We start from the raw sequence: 26,131 nt of genomic DNA on the forward strand, positions 1-26,131 counted from the left end.
GTGAAATAAGTTAAGGGTATTTCAAATGGCTTGTCTGCAAAGAAAGGTGAGATGTAGGGAATCACAGAAAGTCGAGGGTAAAATAGGTCAATATATACATTGCTATATGGTGAACTAAGCCTTAGGCCAGCAACAATGGAGGGGACCTGACCCTTAGAAACGTACAAGTAAGCTGGAATCTTCAAAAGTTCAAAACTTTATAAGTAAAAAGATTTATTAAAATGAATAACCAGGTGTTTTAATTGACATCAGAAGATCAAAACAATAAACCCTGAGAACATAGAAAAAAGATAAATAAAGATATGAGCAGAACTTAATACAACAGAAAACGTATAAAATTCAGGTGATTTAGTAAGTCCAAAGAATCTTCTTTGAAAAGATTTAAAAGACACGCTTTGATTAAGGAAAACAAATACATAAGTAAAGAATATACAGAAAGAGTCAGGACAATGTTAGAGCAGAGAATATATGAAATGCCAGTAAATTTGAACATTTCTGTAAAGTGGACCATTTCCTAGCTCCTAAAGTTTACCAAAACTGACACAAGAAGAAATCATTTAAGGTCATCATGTCTGCCCTTGGCATTCTAGGACGCCCTGGCCTCAGAATGCAGCCTCTATACTCCATGGTAACCTGCGGAGAGGGGGCGGGGCTGAGTGTGGTTGGAACTCTGCCCTCACTGAAGGAGTGGGTGTGGCCATCTCTGCTGTGACTGAACAAAGGGCAGGGGAGCAGGGGGCCCATTGCATGGCCCTCAGAGCCCGGCAGGCCCAGTGGAGTGTCACAAGCATTTAGGCCCAGGCCAAAGTGTGCTTTCTTTGTCTGCACAGCTGCCCAAACTCTCACCTTTCCCATCAGGCCGCCCTCTTACTTGAAGTGTGTGTGGAACCTGTCCGCGCAGTACACATCGCTGCACAGCTAACCATAGGTCTGGGCCTCCTAGCTTCCTGCCAGGTGACCGAGGTACGCAGGCAGATGTGTCCGTGGGACACACGCGGAGAGGCTACAGCCCGGGCCACTGGCCACCTACTGCCCCTGCCCCAGATCGGGTGCCGCAAAGCAGCCCTGTCTGAGTCCCCTGCCTCTTGAGGGAGTATTGGACCAACACTTGTAGAAAATGGGGTCCTCGCGGGCCACTCATTGGAGGGACACAAATAAATCTTTACGGACTTTCTGCTGAAACTTACGAGCATTCACACCTAAGCCTCTTTCATGGTCAGCTGTTTAGCTAAACATGAGCTCTTGATCTAAATTTACACAATAATGAAGAATTCAGCTATGAGGGGAGACAATCAGTAAAGACTATCTATACCAGAATTAGATTCCCAAGGCCATCCATCAATTGTTGGAATAATCAGGTGCAAGGCAGAAAATATATATAAAACTGGAACTGAAACAAGCAACAAGGTTGTTTTCAAAGACTGGTAGGATCTCTAAAACATTTTTAAAGGACATGTCATTGATAAAGCTAAATACTCAAAGGTTGTGTAATACAACAGATTAATCATTGAGAAGAGTGAAATTATGCTGTTTTGAAAACTATGGCAGGTCAGGTTTTCTGCCTAATTATATAAGAAGATTTCTCTAAAAATTACATATTATTTCAAAGACTTATTGGCAGTGAAATAAGTTAAGGGTATTTCAAATGGATTGTCTGCAAAGAAAGGTGAGATGTAGGGAATCACAGAAAGTCGAGGGGAAAATAGGTCAATATATACATTGCTATATGGTGAACTAAGCCTTAGGCCAGCAACAATGGAGAGGACCTGACCTTTAGAAACGTACAAGTAAGCTGGATTCTTCAAAAGTTCAAATCTATATAAGTAAAAAGATTTATTAAAATGAATAACCAAGTCTTTGAATTGACATCAGAAGATGAAAACAATGAACCCTGAGAACATAGAAAAAAGATACATAAAGATATGAGCAGAACTTCATACAACAGAAAACATATAAAATTCAGGTGATTTAGTAAGTCCAAAGAATCTTCTTTGAAAAGATTGAAAAGACACACTTTGATTAAGGAAAACAAAAACATAAGTAAAGAATATACAGAAAGAGTCAGGACAATGTTAGAGCAGAGAATATATGAAATGCCAGTAAATTTGAACATTTCTGTAAAGTGGACCATTTCCTAGCTCCTAAAGTTTACCAAAACTAACACAAGTGGAAATCATTTAAGGTCATCATGTCTGCCCTTGGCATTCTCGTAACGCCCTGGCCACCAAATGCAGCCTCTGTAGTCCAAGGTAACCTGTGGAGAGGGGGCGGGGCTGAGGAAGGTTGGAACACTGCCCTCACTGAGGGAGTGGGTGTGGCCATCTCTGCTGTGACTGAACAAAGGCCAGGGGAGCAGGGGGCCCAGGGCAGGGCCCTCAGAGCCCGGCAGGCCCAGTGGAGTGTCACAAGCATTGAGGCCCAGGCCAAAGGGCGCTTTCTTTGTCTGCAGAGCTGCCCAAACTCTCACCTTTCCACTCAGGCCGACCTCTTACTTGAAGTGTGTGTGGAACCTGTCCGCGCAGTACACCTCGCTGCACAGCTAACCATAGGTCTGGGCATCGTAGCTTCCTGCCAGGTGACCGAAGTTCGCAGGCAGATGGGTCCCTGGGACACATGCAGAGAGGCTCCTGCCTGGGCCACTGGCCGCCCAGTGCCCCTGCCCCAGATCAGGGGCCGCCAAGCAGCCCTGTCGGAGTCCCCTGCCTCTTGAGGGAGTATTGGACCAACACTTGTAGAAAACGGGGTTTTCACGGGCAACTCATTGGAGGGACACAAATAAATCTTTGCTGACTTTCTGCTGAACCTTACGAGCGTTCACACCTAAGAGTCTTACAAGGTCAGCTGTTTAGCTAAACATGAGCTCATGATCTAAATATACACAATAATGAAGAAATCAGCTACAAGGGAGACAATCAGCAAAAACTATGAATACAAGAATTAGATTCCCAAGGCCATCCATCAATTGTTGGAATAATCAGGTGCAAGGCAGAAAATATACATAAAACTGGAACTGAAACAAGCAACAAGGATGTTTTCAAAGACTGGTAGGATCTCTAAAACACTTTTGAAGTACATGTCATTGATAAAGGTAAATGCTCAAAGGTTGTGTAATACAACAGATTAAGCATTGAGAAGAGTGAAATTATGCTGTTTTGAAAACTATGGCAGGTGAGATTTTCTGCCTAATTATATAAGAAGATTTCTCTAAAAAATTCACATTATTTCAATGACTTATTGGCTGTGAAATAAGTTAAGGGTATTTCAAATGGCTTGTCTGCAAAGAAAGGTGAGATGTAGGGAATCACAGAAAGTCGAGGGGAAAATAGGTCAATATATACATTGCTATATGGTGAACTAAACCTTAGGCCAGCAACAATGGAGAGGACCTGACCCTTAGAAACTTACAAGTAAGCTGGAATCTTCAAAAGTTCAAATCTTTATAAGTAAAATATTTATTAAAAGGAATAACCAAGTGTTTTCATTGACATCAGAAGATCAAAAAAATAAACCCTGAGAACATAGAAAAAAGATAAATAAAGATATGAGCAGAACTTTATACAACAGAAAACGTATAAAATTGAGGTGATTTAGTAAGTCCAAAGAATCTTCTTTGAAAAGATTGAAAAGACACACTATGATTAAGGAAAACAAAAACATAAGTAGAGAATATACAGAAAGAATCAGGACAATGTTAGAGCAGAGAATATATGAAATGCCAGTAAATTTGAACATTTCTGTAAAGTGGACCATTTCCTAGCTCCTAAAGTTTACCAACACTGACACAAGAGGAAATCATGTAAGGTCATCATGTCTGCCCTTGGAATTCTTGGAATGCCCTGGCCTCAGAATGCAGCCTCTGTAGTCCATGGTAACCTGTGGAGAGGGGGCGGGGCTGAGGGAGGTTGGAACACTGCCCTCACTGAGGGAGTGTGTGTGGCCATCTCTGCTGTGACTGAACAAAGGGCAGGGGAGCAGGGGCCTCAGGGCAGGGCCCTCAGAGCCCGGAAGGTCCAGTGGGGTGTCACAAGCATTTAGGCCCAGGCCAAAGGGCTCCTTCTTTGTCTGCACAGCTGCCCAAACTCTCACCTTTCCACTCAGGCCGACCACTTACTTGAAGTGTGTGTGGAACCTGTCCGCTCAGTACACCTCGCTGCACAGCTAACCATAGGTCTGCGCATACTAGCTTCCTGCCAGGTGACCGAAGTACGCAGGCAGATGGGTCCCTGGGACACACGCGGAGAGGCTCTAGCCCGGGCCACTGGCCACCCACTGCCCCTGCCCAAGATCGGGGGCCACAAATCAGCCCTGTCTGAGTCCCCGGCCTCTAGAGGGAGTATTGGACCAACACTTGTAGAAAACGGGGTGCTTGCGGGCGAGTCATTGGAGGGACACAAATAAATCTTTGCCGACTTTCTGCTGAAACTTACGAGCGTTCACACCTAAGCCTCTTACAAGGTCAGCTGTTTAGCTAAACATGAGCTCATGATCTAAATTTACACAATAATGAAGAAAGCAGCTACAAGGGGAGACAATCAGCAAAAACTATCAATACCAGAATTAGATTCCCAAGGCCATCCATCAGATGTAGGAATAATCGGGTGCAAGGCAGAAAATATACATAAAACTGGAACTGAAACAAGGCACAAGGATGTTTTCAATGGCTCGTAGGATCTCTAAAACATTTTTAAAGGACATGTCATTGATAAAGCTAAATACTCAAAGGTTGTGTAATACAACAGATTAAGCATTGAGAAGAGTGAAATTATGCTGTTTTGAAAACTATGGCAGGTGAGATTTTCTGCCTAATTATATAAGAAGATTTCTCTAAAAAATACACATTATTTCAATGACTTATTGGCTGTAAAATAAGTTAAGGGTATTTCAAATGGCTTGTCTGCAAAGAAAGGTGAGATGTAGGGAATCACAGAAAGTCGAGGGTAAAATAGGTCAATATATACATTGCTATATGGTGAACTAAGCCTTAGGCCAGCAACAATGGAGGGGACCTGACCCTTAGAAACGTACAAGTAAGCTGGAATCTTCAAAAGTTCAAAACTTTATAAGTAAAAAGATTTATTAAAATGAATAACCAGGTGTTTTAATTGACATCAGAAGATCAAAACAATAAACCCTGAGAACATAGAAAAAAGATAATTAAAGGTATGAGCAGAACTTAATACAACAGAAAACGTATAAAATTCAGGTGATTTAGTAAGTCCAAATAATCTTTTTTGAGAAGATTTAAAAGACACGCTTTGATTAAGGAAAACAAATACATAAGTAAAGAATATACAGAAAGAGTCAGGACAATGTTAGAGCAGAGAATATATGAAATGCCAGTAAATTTGAACATTTCTGTAAAGTGGACCATTTCCTAGCTCCTAAAGTTTACCAAAACTGACACAAGATGAAATCATTTAAAGTCATCATGTCTGCCCTTGGCATTCTCGGAACTCCCTGGTCTCAGAATGCAGCCTCTATAGTCCATGGTAACCTGCGGAGAGGGGGCGGGGCTGAGGGAGGCTGGAACACTGCCCTCACTGAGCGAGTGGGTGTGGCCATCTCTGCTGTGACTGATCAAAGGGCAGGGGAGCAGGGGGCCCATTGCATGGCCCTCAGAACCCGGCAGGCCCAGTGGAGTGTCACAAGCATTTAGGCCCAGGCCAAAGTGTGCTTTCTTTGTCTGCACAGCTGCCCAAAGTCTCATCATTCCCATCAGGCCAGCCCCTTACTTGAAGTGTGTGTGGAACCTGTCCACACAGTACACCTCGCTGCACAGCTAACCATAGGTCTGGGCATCTTAGCTTCCTGCCAGGTGACCGAGGTACGCAGGCAGATGGGTCCCTGGGACACACGCGGAGAGGCTCCAGCCCGGGCCACAGGCTGCGCACAGCCCCTGCCTCAGATCGGGGGCCGCCAATCAGCTCTATCGGAGTCCCCTGCCTCTAGCGGGAGTACTGGACCAACACTTGTAGAAAACGGTGTCCTCGTGGGCAACTCATTGGAAGAACACACATAAATCTTTGCCAATTTTCTGCTGAAGCTTACGAGCGTTCACAAGTAAGCGTCTTACAAGGTCAGCTGTTTAGCTAAACATGAGCTCATGATCTAAATTTACACAATAATGAAGAAATCAGCTACGAGGGGAGACAATCAGTAAAGACTATCAATACCAGAATTAGATTCCGAAGGCCATCCATTAATTGTTGGAATAATCAGGTGCAAGGCAGAATATATACATAAAACTGGAACTGAAACAAGCAACAAGGATGTTTTCAAAGACTGGTAGGATCTCTAAAACATTTTTAAAGGACATGTCATTGATAAAGCTAAATACTCAAAGGTTGTGTAATACAACAGATTAAGCATTGAGAAGAGTGAAATTATGCTGTTTTGAAAACTATGGCAGGTGAGATTTTCTGCCTAATTATATAAGAAGATTTCTCTAAAAAATACACATTATTTCAATGACTTATTGGCTGTGAAATAAGTTAAGGGTATTTCAAATGGCTTGTCTGCAAAGAAAGGTGAGATGTAGTGAATCACAGAGAGTCGAGGGGAAAATAGGTCAATATATACATTGCTATATGGTGAACTAAACCTTAGGCCAGCACAATGGAGAGGATATGACCCTTAGAAACTTACAAGTAAGCTGGAATCTTCAAAAGTTCAAATCTTTATAAGTAAAATATTTATTACAATGAATAACCAAGTGTTTTAATTGACATCAGAAGATCAAAACAATAAACCCTGAGAACATAGAAAAAAGATAAATAAAGATATGAGCAGAACTTAATACAACAGAAAACGTATAAAATTGAGGTGATTTAGTAAGTCCAAAGAATCTTCTTTGAAAAGATTGAAAAGACACACTTTGATTAAGGAAAACAAAAACATAAGTAGAGAATATACAGAAAGAATCAGGACATTGTTATAGCAGAGAATATAAAAAATGCCAGTAAATTTGAACATTTCTGTCAAGTGGACCATTTCCTAGCTCCTAAAGTTTACCAAACCTGACACAAGAGGAAATCATTTAAGGTCATCATGTCTGCCCTTGTCATTCTCGGAAAGCCCTGGCCTCAGAATGCAGCATCTGTATTCCATGTTAACCTGCGGAGAGGGGGCGGGGCTGAGGGAGGTTGGAACACTGCCCTCACTGAGGGAGTGGGTGTGGCCATCTCTGCTGTGACTGAACAAAGGGCAGGGGAGCAGGGGGCCCAGGGCAGGGCCCTCAGAGCCCGGCAGGTCCAGTGGGGTGTCACAAGCATTTAGGCCCAGGCCAAAGGGCGCCTTCTTTGTCTGCACAGCTGCCCAAACTCTCACCTTTCCACTCAGGCCGACCTCTTACTTGAAGTGTGTGTGGAACATGTCCGTGCAGTACACCTCGCTGCACAGCTAACCATAGGCCTGGGCATCGTAGCTTCCTGCCAGGTGACAGAAGTTCGCAGGCAGATTGGTCCCTGGGACACATGCAAAGAGGCTCCTGCCTGGGCCACACGCCGCCCACTGCCCCTGCCCCAGATCAGGGGCCGCCAAGCAGCCCTGTCGGAGTCCCCTGCCTCTTGAGGGAGTATTGGACCAACACTTGTAGAAAACGGGGTTCTCGCGGGCCACTCATTGGAGGGACACAAATAAATCTTTGCCGACTTTCTGCTGAAGCTTACGAGCGTTCACTCCTAAGCGTCTTACAAGGTCAGCTGTTTAGCTAAACATGAGCTCATGATCTAAATTTACACAATAATGAAGAAATCAGCTACAAGGTGAGACAATCAGCAAAAACTATCAATACCAGAATTAGATTCCCAAGGCCATCCATCAATTGTTGATATAATCAGGGGCAAGGCAGAATATATACATAAAACTGGAACTGAAACAAGCAACAAGGATGTTTTCAAAGACTGGTAGGATCTCTAAAACATTTTTAAAGTACATGTCATTGATAAAGCTAAATACTCAAAGGTTGTGTAATACAACAGATTAAGCATTGAGAAGAGTGAAATTATGCTGTTTTGAAAACTATGGCAGGTGAGATTTTCTGCCTAATTATATAAGAAGGTTTCTCTAAAAAATACACATTATTTCAATGACTTATTGGCTGTGAAATAAGTTAAGGGTATTTCAAATGGCTTGTCTGCAAAGAAAGGTGAGATGTAGGGAATCACAGAAAGTCGAGGGGAAAATAGGTCAATATATACATTGCTATATGGTGAACTAAACCTTAGGCCAGCAACAATGGAGAGGACCTGACCCTTAGAAACTTACAAGTAAGCTGGAATCTTCAAAAGTTCAAATCTTTATAAGTAAAATATTTATTAAAAGGAATAACCAAGTGTTTTCATTGACATCAGAAGATCAAAAAAAATAAACCCTGAGAACATAGAAAAAAGATAAATAAAGATATGAGCAGAACTTTATACAACAGAAAACGTATAAAATTGAGGTGATTTAGTAAGTCCAAAGAATCTTCTTTGAAAAGATTGAAAAGACACACTTTGATTAAGGAAAACAAAAACATAAGTAGAGAATATACAGAAAGAATCAGGACAATGTTAGAGCAGAGAATATATGAAATGCCAGTAAATTTGAACATTTCTGTAAAGTGGACCATTTCCTAGCTCCTAAAGTTTACCAACACTGACACAAGAGGAAATCATGTAAGGTCATCATGTCTGCCCTTGGAATTCTCGGAATGCCCTGGCCTCAGAATGCAGCCTCTGTAGTCCATGGTAACCTGTGGAGAGGGGGCGGGGCTGAGGGAGGTTGGAACACTGCCCTCACTGAGGGAGTGTGTGTGGCCATCTCTGCTGTGACTGAACAAAAGGCAGGGGAGCAATGGGCCCCAGGGCAGGGCCCTCAGAGCCGGGCAGGTCCAGTGGGGTGTCACAAGCATTTAGGCCCAGGCCAAAGGGCGCCTTCTTTGTCTGCACAGCTGCCCAAACTCTCACCTTTCCACTCAGGCCGACCTCTTACTTGAAGTGTGTGTGGAACCTGTCCGCGCAGTACACCTCGCTGCACAGCTAACCATAGGTCTGGGCATCGTAGCTTCCTGCCAGGTGACCGAAGTTCGCAGGCAGATGTGTCCCAGGGACACATGCAAAGAGGCTCCTGCCTGGGCCACTGGCCGCCCAGTGCGCCTGCCCCAGATCAGGGGCCGCCAAGCAGCCCTGTCGGAGTCCCCTGCCTCTTGAGGGAGTATTGGACCAACACTTGTAGAAAACGGGGTTTTCACGGGCAACTCATTGGAGGGACACAAATAAATCTTTGCTGACTTTCTGCTGAACCTTACGAGCGTTCACACCTAAGAGTCTTACAAGGTCAGCTGTTTAGCTAAACATGAGCTCATGATCTAAATATACACAATAATGAAGAAATCAGCTACAAGGGAGACAATCAGCAAAAACTATGAATACAAGAATTAGATTCCCAAGGCCATCCATCAATTGTTGGAATAATCAGGTGCAAGGCAGAAAATATACATAAAACTGGAACTGAAACAAGCAACAAGGATGTTTTCAAAGACTGGTAGGATCTCTAAAACACTTTTGAAGTACATGTCATTGATAAAGCTAAATGCTCAAAGGTTGTGTAATACAACAGATTAAGCATTGAGAAGAGTGAAATTATGCTGTTTTGAAAACTATGGCAGGTGAGATTTTCTGCCTAATTATATAAGAAGATTTCTCTAAAAAATACAAATTATTTCAATGACTTAATGGCTGTGAAATAAGTTAAGGGTATTTCAAATGGCTTGTCTGCAAAGAAAGGTGAGATGTAGGGAATCACAGAAAGTCGAGGGGAAAATAGGTCAATATATACATTGCTATATGGTGAACTAAACCTTAGGCCAGCAACAATGGAGAGGACCTGATCCTTAGAAACTTACAAGTAAGCTGGAATCTTCAAAAGTTCAAATCTTTACAAGTAAAATATTTATTAAAATGAATAACCAAGTGTTTTCATTGACATCAGAAGATCAAAACAATAAACCCTGAGAACATAGAAAAAAGATAAATAAAGATATGAGCAGAACTTAATACAACAGAAAACGTATAAAATTGAGGTGATTTAGTAAGTCCAAAGAATCTTCTTTGAAAAGATTGAAAAGACACACTTTGATTAAGGAAAACAAAAACATAAGTAGAGAATATACAGAAAGAGTCAGGACAATGTTAGAGCAGAGAATATATGAAATGCCAGTAAATTTGAACATTTCTGTCAAGTGGACCATTTCCTAGCTCCTAAAGTTTACCAACACTGACACAAGAGGAAATCATGTAAGGTCATCATGTCTGCCCTTGGAATTCTCGGAATGCCCTGGCCTCAGAATGCAGCCTCTGTAGTCCATGGTAACCTGTGGAGAGGGGGCGGGGCTGAGGGAGGTTGGAACACTGCCCTCACTGTGGGAGTTGGTGTGTCCATCTCTGCTGTGACTGAACAAAGGGCAGGGGAGCAGGGGGCCCATTGCATGGCCCTCAGAGCCCGGCAGGCCCAGTGGAGTGTCACAAGCTTTTAGGCCCAGGACAAAGGGCGCCTTCTTTGTCTGCACAGCTGCCCAAACTCTCACCCTTCCCATCAGGCCGACCTCTTACTTGAAGTGTGTGTGGAACCTGTCCGCGCAGTACACCTCGCTGCACAGCTAACCATAGGTCTGGGCATCGTAGCTTCCTGCCAGTTGAGCGAATTTCGCAGGCAGATGGGTCCCTGGGACACATGCAGAGAGGCTCCTGCCTGGGCCACAGGCCGCCCACTGCCCGTGCCAGAGATCGGGAGCCGCCAAACAGCCCTGTCGGAGTCCCCTGCCTCTCGAGGGAGTATTGGACCAACACTTGTAGAAAACGGGGTTCTCGCGGGAACTCATTGGAGGGAAACAAATAAATCTTTGCCGACTTTCTGCTGAAGCTTACGAGCGTTCACACGTAAGCGTCTTACAAGGTCAGCTGTTTAGCAAAACATGAGCTCATGATCTAAATTTACACAATAATGAAGAAATCAGCTACAAGGGGAGACAATCAGCAAAAACTATCAATACCAGAATTAGATTCCAAAGGCCATCCATCAATTGTTGGAATAATCAGGTGCAAGGCAGAAAATATACATAAAACTGGACCTGAAACAAGGAACAAGGATGTTTTCAAAGACTAGTAGGATCTCTAAAACATTTTTAAAGTACATGTCATTGATAAAGCTAAATACTCAAAGGTTGTAGAATACAACAGATTAAGCATTGAGAAGAGTGAAATTATGCTGTTTTGAAAACTATGGCAGGTCAGATTTTCTGCCTAATTATATAAGAAGATTTCTCTAAAAAATACACATTATTTCAATGACTTATTGGCTGTGAAATAAGTTAAGGGTATTTCAAATGGCTTGTCTGCAAAGAAAGGTGAGATGTAGGGAATCACAGAGAGTCTAGGGTAAAATATGTCAATATATACATTGCTATATGGTGAACTAAGCCATAGGCCGGCAACAATGGAGGGGACCTGACCCTTAGAAACGTACAAGTAAGCTGGAATCTTCAAAAGTTCAAATCTTTATAAGTAAAAAGTTTTATTAAAATGAATAATCGAGTGTTTTAGTTGACATCAGAAGATGAATACAATAAACCCTGAGCACATAGAAAAAAGATACATAAAGATATGAGCAGAATTTAATACAACAGAAAACGTATAAAATTGAGGTGATTTAGTAAGTCCAAAGAATCTTCTTTGAAAAGATTGAAAAGACACACTTTGATTAAGGAAAACAAAAACATAAGTAGAGAATATACAGAAAGAATCAGGACAATGTTAGAACAGAGAATATATGAAATGCCAGTAAATTTGAACATTTCTGTAAAGTGGACCATTTCCTAGCTCCTAAAGTTTACCAAACCTGACACAAGAGAAAATCATTTAAGGTCATCATGACTGCCCTTGGCATTCTCGTAACGCCCTGGCCTCAGGATGCAGCATCTGTAGTCCATGGTAACCTGCGGAGAGGGGGCGGGGCTGAGGGAGGTTGGAACACTGCCCTCACTGAGGGAGTGGGTGTGGCCATCTCTGCTGTGACTGAACAAAGGGCAGGGGAGCAGGGGGCCGAGGGCAGGGCACTCAGATCCCGGCAGGTCCAGTGGGGTGTCACAAGCATTTAGGCCCAGGCCAAAGTGTGCCTTCTTTGTCTGCACAGCTGCCCAAACTCTCACCTTTCCACTCAGGCCGACCTCTTACTTGAAGTGTGTGTGGAACCTGTACTCACTGTACACCTCGCTGCACAGCTAACCATAGGTCTGGGCATCGTAGGTTCCTGCCAGGTGACAGAAGTTCGCAGGCAGATGTGTCCCAGGGACACATGCAAAGAGGCTCCTGCCCGGGCCACAGGCTGCCCACTGCCCCTGCCCCAGATTGGGGGCCGCCAATCGGCCCTTTCGGAGTCCCCTGCCTCTAGAGGGAGAATTGGACCAACACTTGTAGAAAACGGTGTCCTCGTGGGCAACTCATTGGAGGGACACAAATAAATCTTTGCCGACTTTCTGCTGAAGCTTACGAGCGTTCACACCTAAGCGTCTTACAAGGTCAGCTGTTTAGCTAAACATGAGCTCATGATCTAAATTTACACAATAATGAAGAAATCAGCTACGAGGGGAGACAATCAGTAAAGACTATCAATACCAGAATTAGATTCACAAGGCCATCCATTAATTGTTGGAATAATCAGGTGCAAGGCAGAATATATACATAAAACTGGCACTGAAAGAAGCAACAAGGATGTTTTCAAAGACTGGTAGGATCTGTAAAACACTTTTAAAGTACATGTCATTGATAAAGCTAAATGCTCAAAGGTTGTGTAATACAACAGATTAAGCATTGAGAAGAGTGAAATTATGCTGTTTTGAAAACTATGGCAGGTGAGATTTTCTGCCTAATTATATAAGAAGATTTCTCTAAAAAATACACATTATTTCAAATCCTTATTGGCTGTGAAATAAGTTAAGGGTTTTTCAAATGGCTTGTCTGCAAAGAAAGGTGAGATGTAGGGAATCACAGAAAGTCGAGGGGAAAATAGGTCAATATATACATTGCTGTATGGTGAACTAAGCCTTAGGCCAGCAACAATGGAGAGGACCTGACCCTTAGACAAGTACAAGTAAGCTGGAGTCTTCAAAAGTTCAAATCTTTATAAATAAAAAATTTATTAAAATGAAAAACCAAGTGTTTTAATTGACATCAGAAGATGAAAACAATAAACCCTGAGAACATAGAGAAAAGATAAATAAAGATATGAGCAGAACTTAATACAACAGAAAACGTATAAAATTCAGGTGATTTAGTAAGTCCAAAGAATCTTCTTTGAAAAGATTTAAAAGACACACTTTGATTAAGGAAAACCAAAACATAAGTAAAGAATATACAGAAAGAGTCAGGACAATGTTAGAGCAGAGAATATATGAAATGCCAGTAAATTTGAACATTTCTGTAAAGTGGACCATTTCCTAGCTCCTAAAGTTTACCAACACTGACACAAGAGGAAATCTTTTAAGGTCATCATGTCTGCCCTTGGCATTCTCGGAACGCCCTGGCCTCAGAATGCAGCCTCTGTAGTCCATGGTAACCTGCGGAGAGGGGGCGGGGCTGAGGGAGGTTGGAACACTGCCCTCACTGAGGGAGTGGGTGTGGCCATCTCTGCTGTGACTGAACAAAGGGCAGGGGAGCAGGGGGCCCAGTGCAGGGCCCTCAGAGCCCGGCAGGCCCAGTGGAGTGTCACAAGCTTTTAGGCCCAGGCCAAAGGGCGCCTTCTTTGTCTGCACAGCTGCCCAAACTCTCACATTTCCACTCAGGGCGCCCTCTTACTTGAAGTGTGTGTGGAGCATGTCCGAGCAGTATACCGCGCTGCACAGCTAAGCATAGGTCTGGGCATCGTAGCTTCCTGCCAGGTGACCGAAGTTCGCAGGCAGATGGGTCCCTGGGACACACGCGGAGAGGCACCTGTCCGGGTCACAGGCCGCCCACTGCCCCTGCCCCAGATCGGGGGCCGCAAAGCAGCCCTGTCTGAGTCCCCTGCCTCTAGAGGGAGTATTGGACCAACACTTGTAGAAAACGGGGTCCTTGCGGGCCACTCATTGGAGGGGCACAAATACATCTTTGCCGACTCTCTGCTGAAACTTACGAGCGTTAACACCTAAGCCTCTTACAAGGTCAGCTGTTTAGCTAAACATGAGCTCATGATCTAAATTTACACAATAATGAAGAAAGCAGCTACAAGGGGAGACAATCAGCCAAAACCATCAATACCAGAATTAGATTCCCAAGGCCATCCATCAGATGTAGGAATAATCGGGTGCAAGGCAGAAAATATACATAAAACTGGAACTGAAACAAGGCACAAGGATGTTTTCAAAAACTGGTAGGATCTCTAAAACATTTTTCAAGGACATGTCATTGATAAAGCTAAATACTCCAAGGTGGTGTAATACAACAGATTAATCATTGAGAAGAGTGAAATTATGCTGTTTTGAAAACTATGGCAGGTCAGATTTTCTGCCTAATTATATAAGAAGATTTCTCTAAAAAATACACATTATTTCAAAGACTTATTGGCTGTGAAATAAGTTAAGGGTATTTCAAATGGCTTGTCTGCAAAGAAAGGTGAGATGTAGGGAATCACAGAAAGTCGAGGGGAAAATAGGTCAATATATACATTGCTGTATGGTGAACTAAACCTTAGGCCAGCAACAATGGAGAGGACCTGACCCTTAGAAACTTACAAGTAAGCTGGAATCTTCAAAAGTTCAAATCTTTATAAGTAAAAAGATTTATTAAAATGAATAACCAAGTGTTTTAATTTACATCAGAAGATGAAAACAATAAACCCTGAGAACATAGAGAAAAGATAAATAAAGATATGAGCAGAACTTAATACAACAGAAAACGTATAAAATTCAGGTGATTTAGTAAGTCCAAAGAATCTTCTTTGAAAAGATTTAAAAGACACAAGTTGATTAAGGAAAACCAAAACATAAGTAAAGAATATACAGAAAGAGTCAGGACAATGTTAGAGCAGAGAATATATGAAATGCCAGTAAATTTGAACATTTCTGTAAAGTGGACCATTTCCTAGCTCCTAAAGTTTACTAACACTGACACAAGAGGAAATCATTTAAGGTCATCATGTCTGCCCTTGGCATTCTCGGAACGCCCTGGCCTCAGAATGCAGCCTCTGTAGTCCATGGTAACCTGCGGAGAGGGGGCGGGGCTGAGGGAGGGTGGAACACTGCCCTCACTGAGGGAGTGGGTGTGGCCATCTCTGCTGTGATTGAACAAAGGTCAGGGGAGCAGGTGGCCAGGTCAGGGCCCTCAGAGCCCGGCAGGGCCAGTGGAGTGTCACAAGCTTTTAGGCCCAGGCCAAAGGGCGCCTTCTTTGTCTGCACAGCTGCCCAAACTCTCACCTTTCCACTCAGGCCGCCCTCTTACATGAAGTGAGGGTGGAACGTGTCCGTGCAGTATACCGCGCTGCACAGCTAAGCATAGGTCTGGGCATCGTAGCTTCCAGCCAGGTGACCGAAGTTCGCAGGCAGATGGGTCCCTGGGACACACGCAGAGAGGCTCCTGCCCGGACCACAGGCGGCCAACAGCCCTTGCCCCAGATCGGGGGCCGCAAAGCAGCCCTGTCGGAGTCCCCTGCCTCTTGAGGGAGTATTGGACCAACACTTGTAGAAAACGGGGTTTTCACGGGCAACTCATTGGAGGGACACAAATAAATCTTTGCTGACTTTCTGCTGAACCTTACGAGCGTTCACACCTAAGAGTCTTACAAGGTCAGCTGTTTAGCTAAACATGAGCTCATGATCTAAATATACACAATAATGAAGAAATCAGCTACAAGGGAGACAATCAGCAAAAACTATGAATACAAGAATTAGATTCCCAAGGCCATCCATCAATTGTTGGAATAATCATGTGCAAGGCAGAAAATATACATAAAACTGGAACTGAAACAAGCAACAAGGATGTTTTCAAAGACTTGTAGGATCTCTAAAACACTTTTGAAGTACATGTCATTGATAAAGCTAAATGCTCAAAGGTTGTGTAATACAACAGATTAAGCATTGAGAAGAGTTAAATTATGCTGTTTTGAAAACTATGGCAGGTGAGATTTTCTGCCTAATTATATAAGAAGATGTCTCTAAAAAATACACATTATTTCAAAGACTTATTGGCTGTGAAATAAGTTAAGGGTATTTCAAATGGCTTGTCTGCAAAGAAAGGTGAGATGTAGGTAATCACAGAAAGTCGAGGGGAAAATAGGTCAATATATACATTGCTGTATGGTGAACTAAGCCTTAGGCCAGCAACAATGGAGAGGACCTGACCCTTAGACACGTACAAGTAAGCTGGAATCTTCAAAAGTTCAAATCTTTATAAGTAAAAAGATTTATTAAAATGAATAACCAAGTGTTTTAATTGACATCAGAAGATGAAAACAATAAACCCTGAGAACATAGAGAAAAGATAAATAAAGATATGAGCAGAACTTAATACAACAGAAAACGTATAAAATTCAGGTGATTTAGTAAGTCCAAAGAATCTTCTTTGAAAAGATTTAAAAGACACACTTTGATTAAGGAAAAGCAAAACATAAGTAAAGAATATACAGAAAGAGTCAGGACAATGTTAGAGCAGAGAATATATGAAATGCCAGTAAATTTGAACATTTCTGTCAAGTGGACCATTTCCTAGCTCTAAAGTTTACCAACACTGACACAAGAGGAAATCATTTAAGGTCATCATATCTGCCCTTGGCATTCTCGGAACGCCCTGGCCTCAGAATGCCGCGTCTGTAGTCCATGGTAACCTGCGGAGAGGGGGCGGGGCTGAGGGAGGTTGGAACACTGCCCTCACTGAGGGAGTGGGTGTGGCCATATCTGCTGTGACTGAACAAAGGGCAGGGGAGCAGGGGGCCAAGGGCAGGGCCCTCAGAGCCCGGCAGGCCCTGTGGACTGTCACAAGCTTTTAGGCCCAGGCCAAAGGGTGCCTTCTTTGTCTGCACAGCTGCCCAAACTCTCACATTTCCACTCAGGCCGCCCTCTTACTTGAAGTGTGTGTGGAACGTGTCCGCGCAGTACACCGCGCTGCACAGCTAAGCATAGTTCTGGGCATCGTAGCTTCCTGCCAGGTGACCGAGGTTCGCAGGCAGATGGGTCCCTGGGACACACGCGGAGGGGCTCCTGCCCGGGTCACAGGCCGCCCACTGCCCCTGCCCCAGATCGGGGGCCGCAAAGCAGCCCTGTCTGAGTCCCCTGCCTCTAGATGTAGTATTGGACCATCACTTGTAGAAAACGGGGTCCTTGCGGGCCAATCATTGGAGGGACACAAATAAATCTTTGCCCACTTTCTGCTGAAACTTACGAGCGTTCACACCTAAGCCTCTTACAAGGTCAGCTGTTTAGCTAAACATGAGCTCATGATCTAAATTTACACAATAATGAAGAAAGCAGCTACAAGGGGAGACAATCAGCCAAAACCATCAATACCTGAATTAGATTCCCAAGGCCATCCATCAGATGTAGGAATAATCGGGTTCTAGGCAGAAAATATACATAAAACTGGAACTGAAACAAGGCACAAGGATGTTTTCAAAGACTGGTAGGATCTCTAAAACATTTTTCAAGGACATGTCATTGATAAAGCTAAATACTCCAAGGTTGTGTAATACAACAGATTAATCATTGAGAAGAGTGAAATTATGCTGTTTTGAAAACTATGGCAGGTCAGATTTTCTGCCTAATTATATAAGAAGATTTCTCTAAAAAATACACATTATTTCAAAGACTTATTGGCTGTGAAATAAGTTAAGGGTATTTCAAATGGCTTGTCTGCAAAGAAAGGTGAGATGTAGGGAATCACAGAAAGTCGAGGGGAAAATAGGTCAATATATACATTGCTGTATGGTGAACTAAGCCTTAGGCCAGCAACAATGGAGAGGACCTGACCCTTAGCCACGTACAAGTAAGCTGGAATCTTCAAAAGTTCAAGTCTTTATAAGTAAAAAGATTTATTAAAATGAATAACCAAGTGTTTTAATTGACATCAGAAGATGAAAACAATAAACCCTGAGAACATAGAAAAAAGATAAAGATATGAGCAGAACTTAATACAACAGAAAACGTATAAAATTCAGGTGATTTAGTAAGTCGAAAGAATCTTCTTTGAAAAGATTTAAAAGACACACTTTGATTAAGGAAAACCAAAATATAAGTAAAGAATATACAGAAAGAGTCAGGACAATGTTAGAGCAGAGAATATATGAAATGCCAGTAAATTTGAACATTTCTGTAAAGTGGACCATTTCCTAGCTCCTAAAGTTTACCAACACTGACACAAGAGGAAATCATTTAAGGTCATCATGTCTGCCCTTGGCATTCTCAGAACGCCCTGGCCTCAGAATGCAGCCTCTGTAGTCCATGGTAACCTGCGGAGAGGGGCCGGGGCTGAGGAAGGTTGGAACACTGCCCTCATTGAGGGAGTGGGTGTGGCCATCTCTGCTGTGACTGAACAAAGGGCAGGGGAGCAGGGGGACCAGGGCAGGGCCCTCAGAGCCCGGCAGGCCCAGTGGAGTGTCACAAGCTTTTAGGCCCAGGCCAAAGTGCGCCTTCTTTGTCTGCACAGCTGCCCAAACTCTCACCTTTCCACTCAGGCCGCCCTCTTACTTGAAGTGTGTGTGGAACGTGTCCACGCAGTACACCGCGCTGCACAGATAAGCATAGGTCTGGGCATCGTAGCTTCCTGCCAGGTGACCGAAGTTCGCAGGCAGATGGGTCCCAGGGACACATGCGGAGAGGCTCCTGCCCGGGTCACAGGCCGCCCACTGCCCCTGCCCCAGATCAGGGGCCGCAAAGCAGCCCTGTCTGAGTCCCCTGCCTCTAGAGGGAGTATTGGACCAACACTTGTAGAAAACGGGGTCCTTGCGGGCCACTCATTGGAGGGACACAAATAAATCTTTGCCGACTTTCTGCTGAAACTTACGAGCGTTCACACCTAAGCCTCTTACAAGGTCAGCTGTTTAGCTAAACATGAGCTCATGATCTAAATTTACACAATAATGAAGAAAGCAGCTACAAGGGGAGACAATCAGCCAAAACCATCAATACATGAATTAGATTCCCAAGGCCATCCATCAGATGTAGGAATAATCGGGTGCAAGGCAGAAAATATACATAAAACTGGAACTGAAACAAGGCACAAGGATGTTTTCAAAGATTGGTAGGATCTCTAAAACATTTTTCAAGGACATGTCATTGATAAAGCTAAATACTCCAAGGTGGTGTAATACAACAGATTAGTGATTGAGAAGAGTGAAATTATGCTGTTTTGAAAACTATGGCAGGTCAGATTTTCTGCCTAATTATATAAGAAGATTTCTCTAAAAAATACACATTATTTCAAAGCCTTATTGGCTGTGAAATAAGTTAAGGGTATTTCAAATGGCTTGTCTGCAAAGAAAGGTGAGATGTAGGGAATCACAGAAAGTCGAGGGGAAAATAGGTCAATATATACATTGCTGTATGGTGAACCTAGCCTTAGGCCAGCAACAATGGAGAGGACGTGACCCTTAGACACGTACAAGTAAGCTGGAATCTTCAAAAGTTCAAATCTTTATAAGTAAAAAGATTTATTAAAATGAATAACCAAGTGTTTTAATTGACATCAGAAGATGAAAACAATAAACCCTGAGAACATAGAGAAAAGATAAATAAAGATATGAGCAGAACTTAATACAACAGAAAACGTATAAAATTCAGGTGATTTAGTAAGTCCTAAGAATCTTCTTTGAAAAGATTTAAAAGAAACACTTTGATTAAGGAAAACCAAAACATAAGTAAAGAATATCCAGAAAGAGTCAGGACAATGTTAGAGCAGAGAATATATGAAATGCCAGTAAATTTGAACATTTCGGTAAAGTGGACCATTTCCTAGCTCCTAAAGTTTACCAACACTGACACAAGAGGAAATCATTTAAGGTCATCATGTCTGCCCTTGGCATTCTCGGAACGCCCTGGCCTCAGAATGCAGCCTCTGTAGTCCATGGTAACCTGCGGAGAGGGGGCGGGGCTGAGGGAGGTTGGAACACTGCCCTCACTGAGGGAGTGGGTGTGGTCATCTCTGCTGTGACTGAACAAAGGGCAGGGGAGCAGGGGGCCCAGGGCAGGGCCCTCAGAGCCAGGCAGGCCCAGTGGAGTGTCACAAGCTTTTAGGCCCAGGCCAAAGGGCGCCTTCTTTGTCTGCACAGCTGCCCAAACTCTCACCTTTCCACACAGGCCGCCCTCTTACTTGAAGTGTGTGTGGAACGTGTCCGCGCAGTACACCGCGATGCACAGATAAGCATAGGTCTGGGCATTGTAGCTTCCTGCCAGGTGACCGAAGTTCGCAGGCAGAAGGGTCCCAGGGACACATGCGGAGAGGCTCCTGCCCGGGTCACAGGCCGACCACAGCCCCTGCCCCAGATCAGGGGCCGCAAAGCAGCCCTGTCTGAGTCCCCTGCTTCTAGAGGGAGTATTGGACCAACACTTGTAGAAAACGGGGTCCTTGCGGGCCACTCATTGGAGGGACACAAATAAATCTTTGCCGACTTTCTGCTGAAACTTACGAGCGTTCACACCTAAGCCTCTTACAAGTTCAGCTGTTTAGCTAAACATGAGCTCATGATCTAAATTTACACAATAATGAAGAAAGCAGCTACAAGGGGAGACAATCAGCCAAAACCATCAATACCAGAATTAGATTCCCAAGGCCATCCATCAGATGAAGGAATAATCGGGTGCAAGGCAGAAAATATACATAAAACAGGAACTGAAACAAGGCACAAGGATGTTTTCAAAGACTGGTAGGATCTCTAAAACATTTTTCAAGGACATGTCATTGATAAAGCTAAATACTCCAAGGTTGTGTAATACAACAGATTAATCATTGAGAAGAGTGAAATTATGCTGTTTTGAAAACTATGCCAGGTCAGATTTTCTGCCTAATTATATAAGAAGATTTCTCTAAAAAATACACATTATTTCAAAGACTTATTGGCTGTGAAATAAGTTAAGGGTATTTCAAATGGCTTGTCTGCAAAGAAAGGTGAGATGTAGGGAATCACAGAAAGTCGAGGGCAAAATAGGTCAATATATACATTGCTGTATGGTGAACTAAGCCTTAGGCCAGCAACAATGGAGAGGACCTGACCCTTAGACACGTACAAGTAAGCTGGAATCTTCAAAAGTTCAAATTTTTATAAGTAAAAAGATTTATTAAAATGAATAACAAAGTGTTTTAATTGACATCAGAAGATGAAAACAATAAACCCTGAGAACATAGAAAAAAGATAAATAAAGATATGAGCAGAACTTAATACAACAGAAAACGTATAAAATTCAGGTGATTTAGTAAGTCCAAAGAATATTCTTTGAAAAGATTTAAAAGACACACTTTGATTAAGGAAAACCAAAACATAAGTAAAGAATATACAGAAAGAGTCAGGACAATGTTAGAGCAGAGAATATATGAAATGCCAGTAAATTTGAACATTTCTGTAAAGTGGACCATTTCCTAGCTCCTAAAGTTTACCAACACTGACACAAGAGGAAATCTTTTAAGGTCATCATGTCTGCCCTTGGCATTCTCGGAACGCACTGGCCTCAGAATGCAGCCTCTCTAGTCCATGGTAACCTGCGGAGAGGGGGCGGGGCTGAGGGAGGTTGGAACACTGCCCTCACTGAGGGAGTGGGTGTGGCCATCTCTGCTGTGACTGAACAAAGGGCAGGGGAGCAGGGGGCCCAGGGCAGGGCTCTCAGAGCCCGGCAGGCCCAGTGGAGTGTCACCAGTTTTTAGGCCCAGGCCAAAGGGCGCCTTCTTTGTCTGCACAGCTGCCCAAACTCTCACCTTTCCACTCAGGCCGCCCTCTTACTTGAAGTGTGTGTGGAACTTGTCCGCGCAGTATACCGCGCTGCACAGCTAAGAATAGGTCTGGGCATCGTAGCTTCCTGCCAGGTGACCGAAGTTCGCAGGCAGATGGGTCCCTGGGACACACGCGGAGAGGCTCCTGCCCGGGTCACAGGCCACCCACTGCCCCTGCCCCAGATCTGGGGCCGCAAAGCAGCCCTGTCTGATTCCGATGCCTCTAGAGTGAGTATTGGACCAACACTTGTAGAAAACGGGGTCCTTGGGGGCCACTCATTGGAGGGACACAAATAAATCTTTGCCGACTTTCTGTTGAAACTTACGAGCTTTCACACCTAAGCCTCTTACAAGGTCAGCTTTTTAGCTAAACATGAGCTCATGATCTAAATTTACACAATATTGAAGAAAGCAGCTACAAGGGGAGACATTCAGCCAAAACCATCAATACCTGAATTAGATTCCCAAGGCCATCCATCAGATGCAGGAATAATCAGGTGCAAGGCAGAAAATACACATAAAACTGGAACTGAAACAAGGCACAAGGATGTTTTAGAAGACTGGTAGGATCTCTAAAACATTTTTCAAGGACATGTCATTGATAAAGCTAAATACTCCAAGGTTGTGTAATACAACAGATTAATCATTGAGAAGAGTGAAATTATGTTGTTTTGAAAACTATGGCAGGTCAGATTTTCTGCCTATTTATATAAGAAGATTTCTCTAAAAAATACACATTATTTCAAAGACTTATTGGCTGTGAAATAAGTTAAGGGTATTTCAAATGGCTTGTCTGCAAAGAAAGGTGAGATGTAGGGAATCACAGAAAGTCGAGGGGAAAATAGGTCAATATATACATTGCTGTATGGTGAACTAAGCCTTAGACCAGCAACAATGGGGAGGACCTGACCCTTAGACACATACAAGTAAGCTGGAATCTTCAAAAGTTCAAATCTTTATAAGTAAAAAGATTTATTAAAATGAATAACCAAGTGTTTTAATTGACATCAGAAGATGAAAACAATAAACCCTGAGAACATAGAAAAAGGATAAATAAAGATATGAGCAGAACTTAATACAACAGAAAACGTATAAAATTCAGGTGATTTAGTAAGTCCAAAGAATCTTCTTTGAAAAGATTTAAAAGACACACTTTGATTAAGGAAAACCAAAACATAAGTAAAGAATATACAGAAAGAGTCAGGACAATGTTAGAGCAGAGAATATATGAAATGCCAATAAATTTGAACATTTCTGTCAAGTGGACCATTTCCTAGCTCCTAAAGTTTACCAACACTGACACAAGAGGAAATCATTTAAGGTCATCATGTCTGCCCTTGGCATTCATTGAACGCCCTGGCCTCAGAATGCAGCCTGTGTAGTCCATGGTAACCTGCTGAGCTGGGGCGGGGCTGAGGGAGGTTGGAACACTGCCCTCACTGAGGGAGTGGGTGTGGCCATCTCTGCTGTGACTGAACAAAGGGCAGGGGAGCAGGGGGCCCAGAGCAGGGCCCTCAGAGCCCGGCAGGCCCAGTGGAGTGTCACAAGCTTTTAGGCCCAGGCCAAAGGGCGCCTTCTTTGTCTGCACAGCTGCCCAAACTCTCACCTTTCCACTCAGGCCGCCCTCTTACTTGAAGTGTGTGTGGAACGTGTCCGCGCAGTATACCGCGCTGCACAGCTAAGCATAAGTCTGGGCATCGTAGCTTCCTGCCAGTTGACTGAAGTTCGCAGGCAGATGGGTCCCTGGGACACACGCGGAGAGGCTCCTGCCCGGGCCACAGGCCGCCCACTGCCCCTGCCCCAGATCGGGGGCCGCAAAGCAGCCTTGTCTGAGTCCCCTGCCTCTAGAGGGAGTATTGGACCAACACTTGTAGAAAACGGGGTCCTTGCGGCCCACGCATTGGAGGGACACAAATAAATCTTTGCCGACTTTCTGCTGAAACTTACGAGCATTCACACCTAAGCCTCTTACAAGGTCAGCAGTTTAGCTAAACATGAGCTCATGATCTAAATTTACACAATATTGATGAAAGCAGCTACAAGGGGAGACAATCAGCCAAAACCATCAATACCAGAATTAGGTTCCCAAGGCCCTCCATCAGATGTAGGAATAATCGGGTGCAAGGCAGAAAATATACATAAACATGGAACTGAAACAAGGCACAAGGATGTTTTCAAAGACTGGTAGGATCTCTAATACATTTTTCAAGGACATGTCATTGATAAAGCTAAATACTCCAAGGTTGTGTAATACAACAGATTAATCATTGAGAAGAGTGAAATTATGCTGTTTTGAAAACTATGGCAGGTCAGATTTTCTGCCTAATTATATAAGAAGATTTCTCTAAAAATACACATTATTTCAAAGACTTATTGGCTGTGAAATAGGTTAAGGGTATTTCAAATGGCTTGTCTGCAAAGAAAGGTGAGATGTAGGGAATCACAGAAAGTCGAGGGGAAAATAGGTCAATATATACATTGCTGTATGGTGAACTAAGCCTTAGGCCAGCAACAGTGGAGAGGACCTGACCCTTAGACACGTACAAGTAAGCTGGAATCTTCAAAAGTTCAAATCTTTATAAGTAAAAAGATTTATTAAAATGAATAACCAAGTGTTTTAATTGACATCAGAAGATGAAAACAATAAACCCTGAGAACATAGAAAAAAGATAAATAAAGTTATGAGCAGAACTTAATACCACAGAAAACGTATAAAACTGAGGTGATTTAGTAAGTCCAAAGAATCTTCTTTGAAAAGATTTAAAAGACACACTTTGATTAAGGAAAACCAAAACATAAGTAAAGAATATACAGAAAGAGTCAGGACAATGTTAGAGCAGAGAATATATGAAATGCCAGTAAATTTGAACATTTCTGTAAAGTGGACCACTTCCTAGCTCCTAAAGTTTACCAACACTGACACAAGAGGAAATCATTTAAGGTCATCATGTCTGCCCTTGGCATTCTTGGAACGCCCTGGCCTCAGAATGCAGCATCTGTAGTCCATGGTAACCTGCGGAGAGGGGGCGGGGCTGAGGGAGGTTGGAACACTGCCCTCACTGAGGGAGTGGGTGTGGCCATCTCTGCTGTGACTGAACAAAGGGCAGGGGAGCAGGGGGCCCAGGGCAGGGCCCTCAGAGCCCGGCAGGCCCAGTGGAGTGTCACAAGCTTTTGGGCCCAGGCCAAAGGGCGCCTTCTTTGTCTGCACAGCTGCCCAAACTCTCACCGTTCCACTCAGGCCGCCCTCTTACTTGAAGTGTGTGTGGAACGTGTCTGCGCAGTACACTGCGCTGCACAGCTAAGCATAGTTCTGGGCATCGTAGCTTCCTGCCAGGTGACCGAAGTTCGCAGGCAGATGGGTCCCTGGGACACACGCGGAGGGGCTCCTGCCCGGTTCACAGGCCGCCCACTGCCCCTGCCCCAGATCGGGGGCCGCAAAGCAGCCCTGTCTGAGTCCCCTGCCTCTAGAGGGAGTATTGGACCAACACTTGTAGAAAACGGGGTCCTTGCGGGCCACTCATTGGAGGGACACAAATAAATCTTTGCGACTTTCTGCTGAAACTTACGAGCGTTCACACCTAAGCCTCTTACAAGGTCAGCTGTTTAGCTAAACATGAGCACATGATCTAAATTTACACAATAATGAAGAAAGCAGCTACAAGGGGAGACAATCAGCCAAAACCATCAATACCAGAATTAGATTCCTAAGACCATCCATCAGATGTAGGAATAATCGGGTGCAAGGCAGAAAATATACATAAAACTGGAACTGAAACAAGGCACAAGGATGTTTTCAAAGACTGGTAGGATCTCTAAAACATTTTTCAAGGACATGTCATTGATAAAGCTAAATACTCCAAGGTGGTGTAATACAACAGATTAATCATTGAGAAGAGTGAAATTATGCTGTTTTGAAAACTATGGCAGGTGAGATTTTCTGCCTAATTATATAAGAAGATGTCTCTAAAAAATACACATTATTTCAAAGACTTATTGTCTGTGAAATAAGTTAAGGGTATTTCAAATGGCTTGTCTGCAAAGAAAGGTGAGATGTAGGGAATCACAGAAAGTCGAGGGGAAAATAGGTCAATATATACATTGCTGTATGGTGAACTAAGCCTTAGGCCAGCAACAATGGAGAGGACCTGACCCTTAGACACGTACAAGTAAGCTGGAATCTTCAAAAGTTCAAATCTTTATAAGTAAAAAGA

This window comes from Mesoplodon mirus (genome assembly GCF_964341445.2).
Source record: "Mesoplodon mirus genome assembly, chromosome: 1".
Lineage (NCBI taxonomy): Eukaryota > Metazoa > Chordata > Mammalia > Artiodactyla > Ziphiidae > Mesoplodon > Mesoplodon mirus.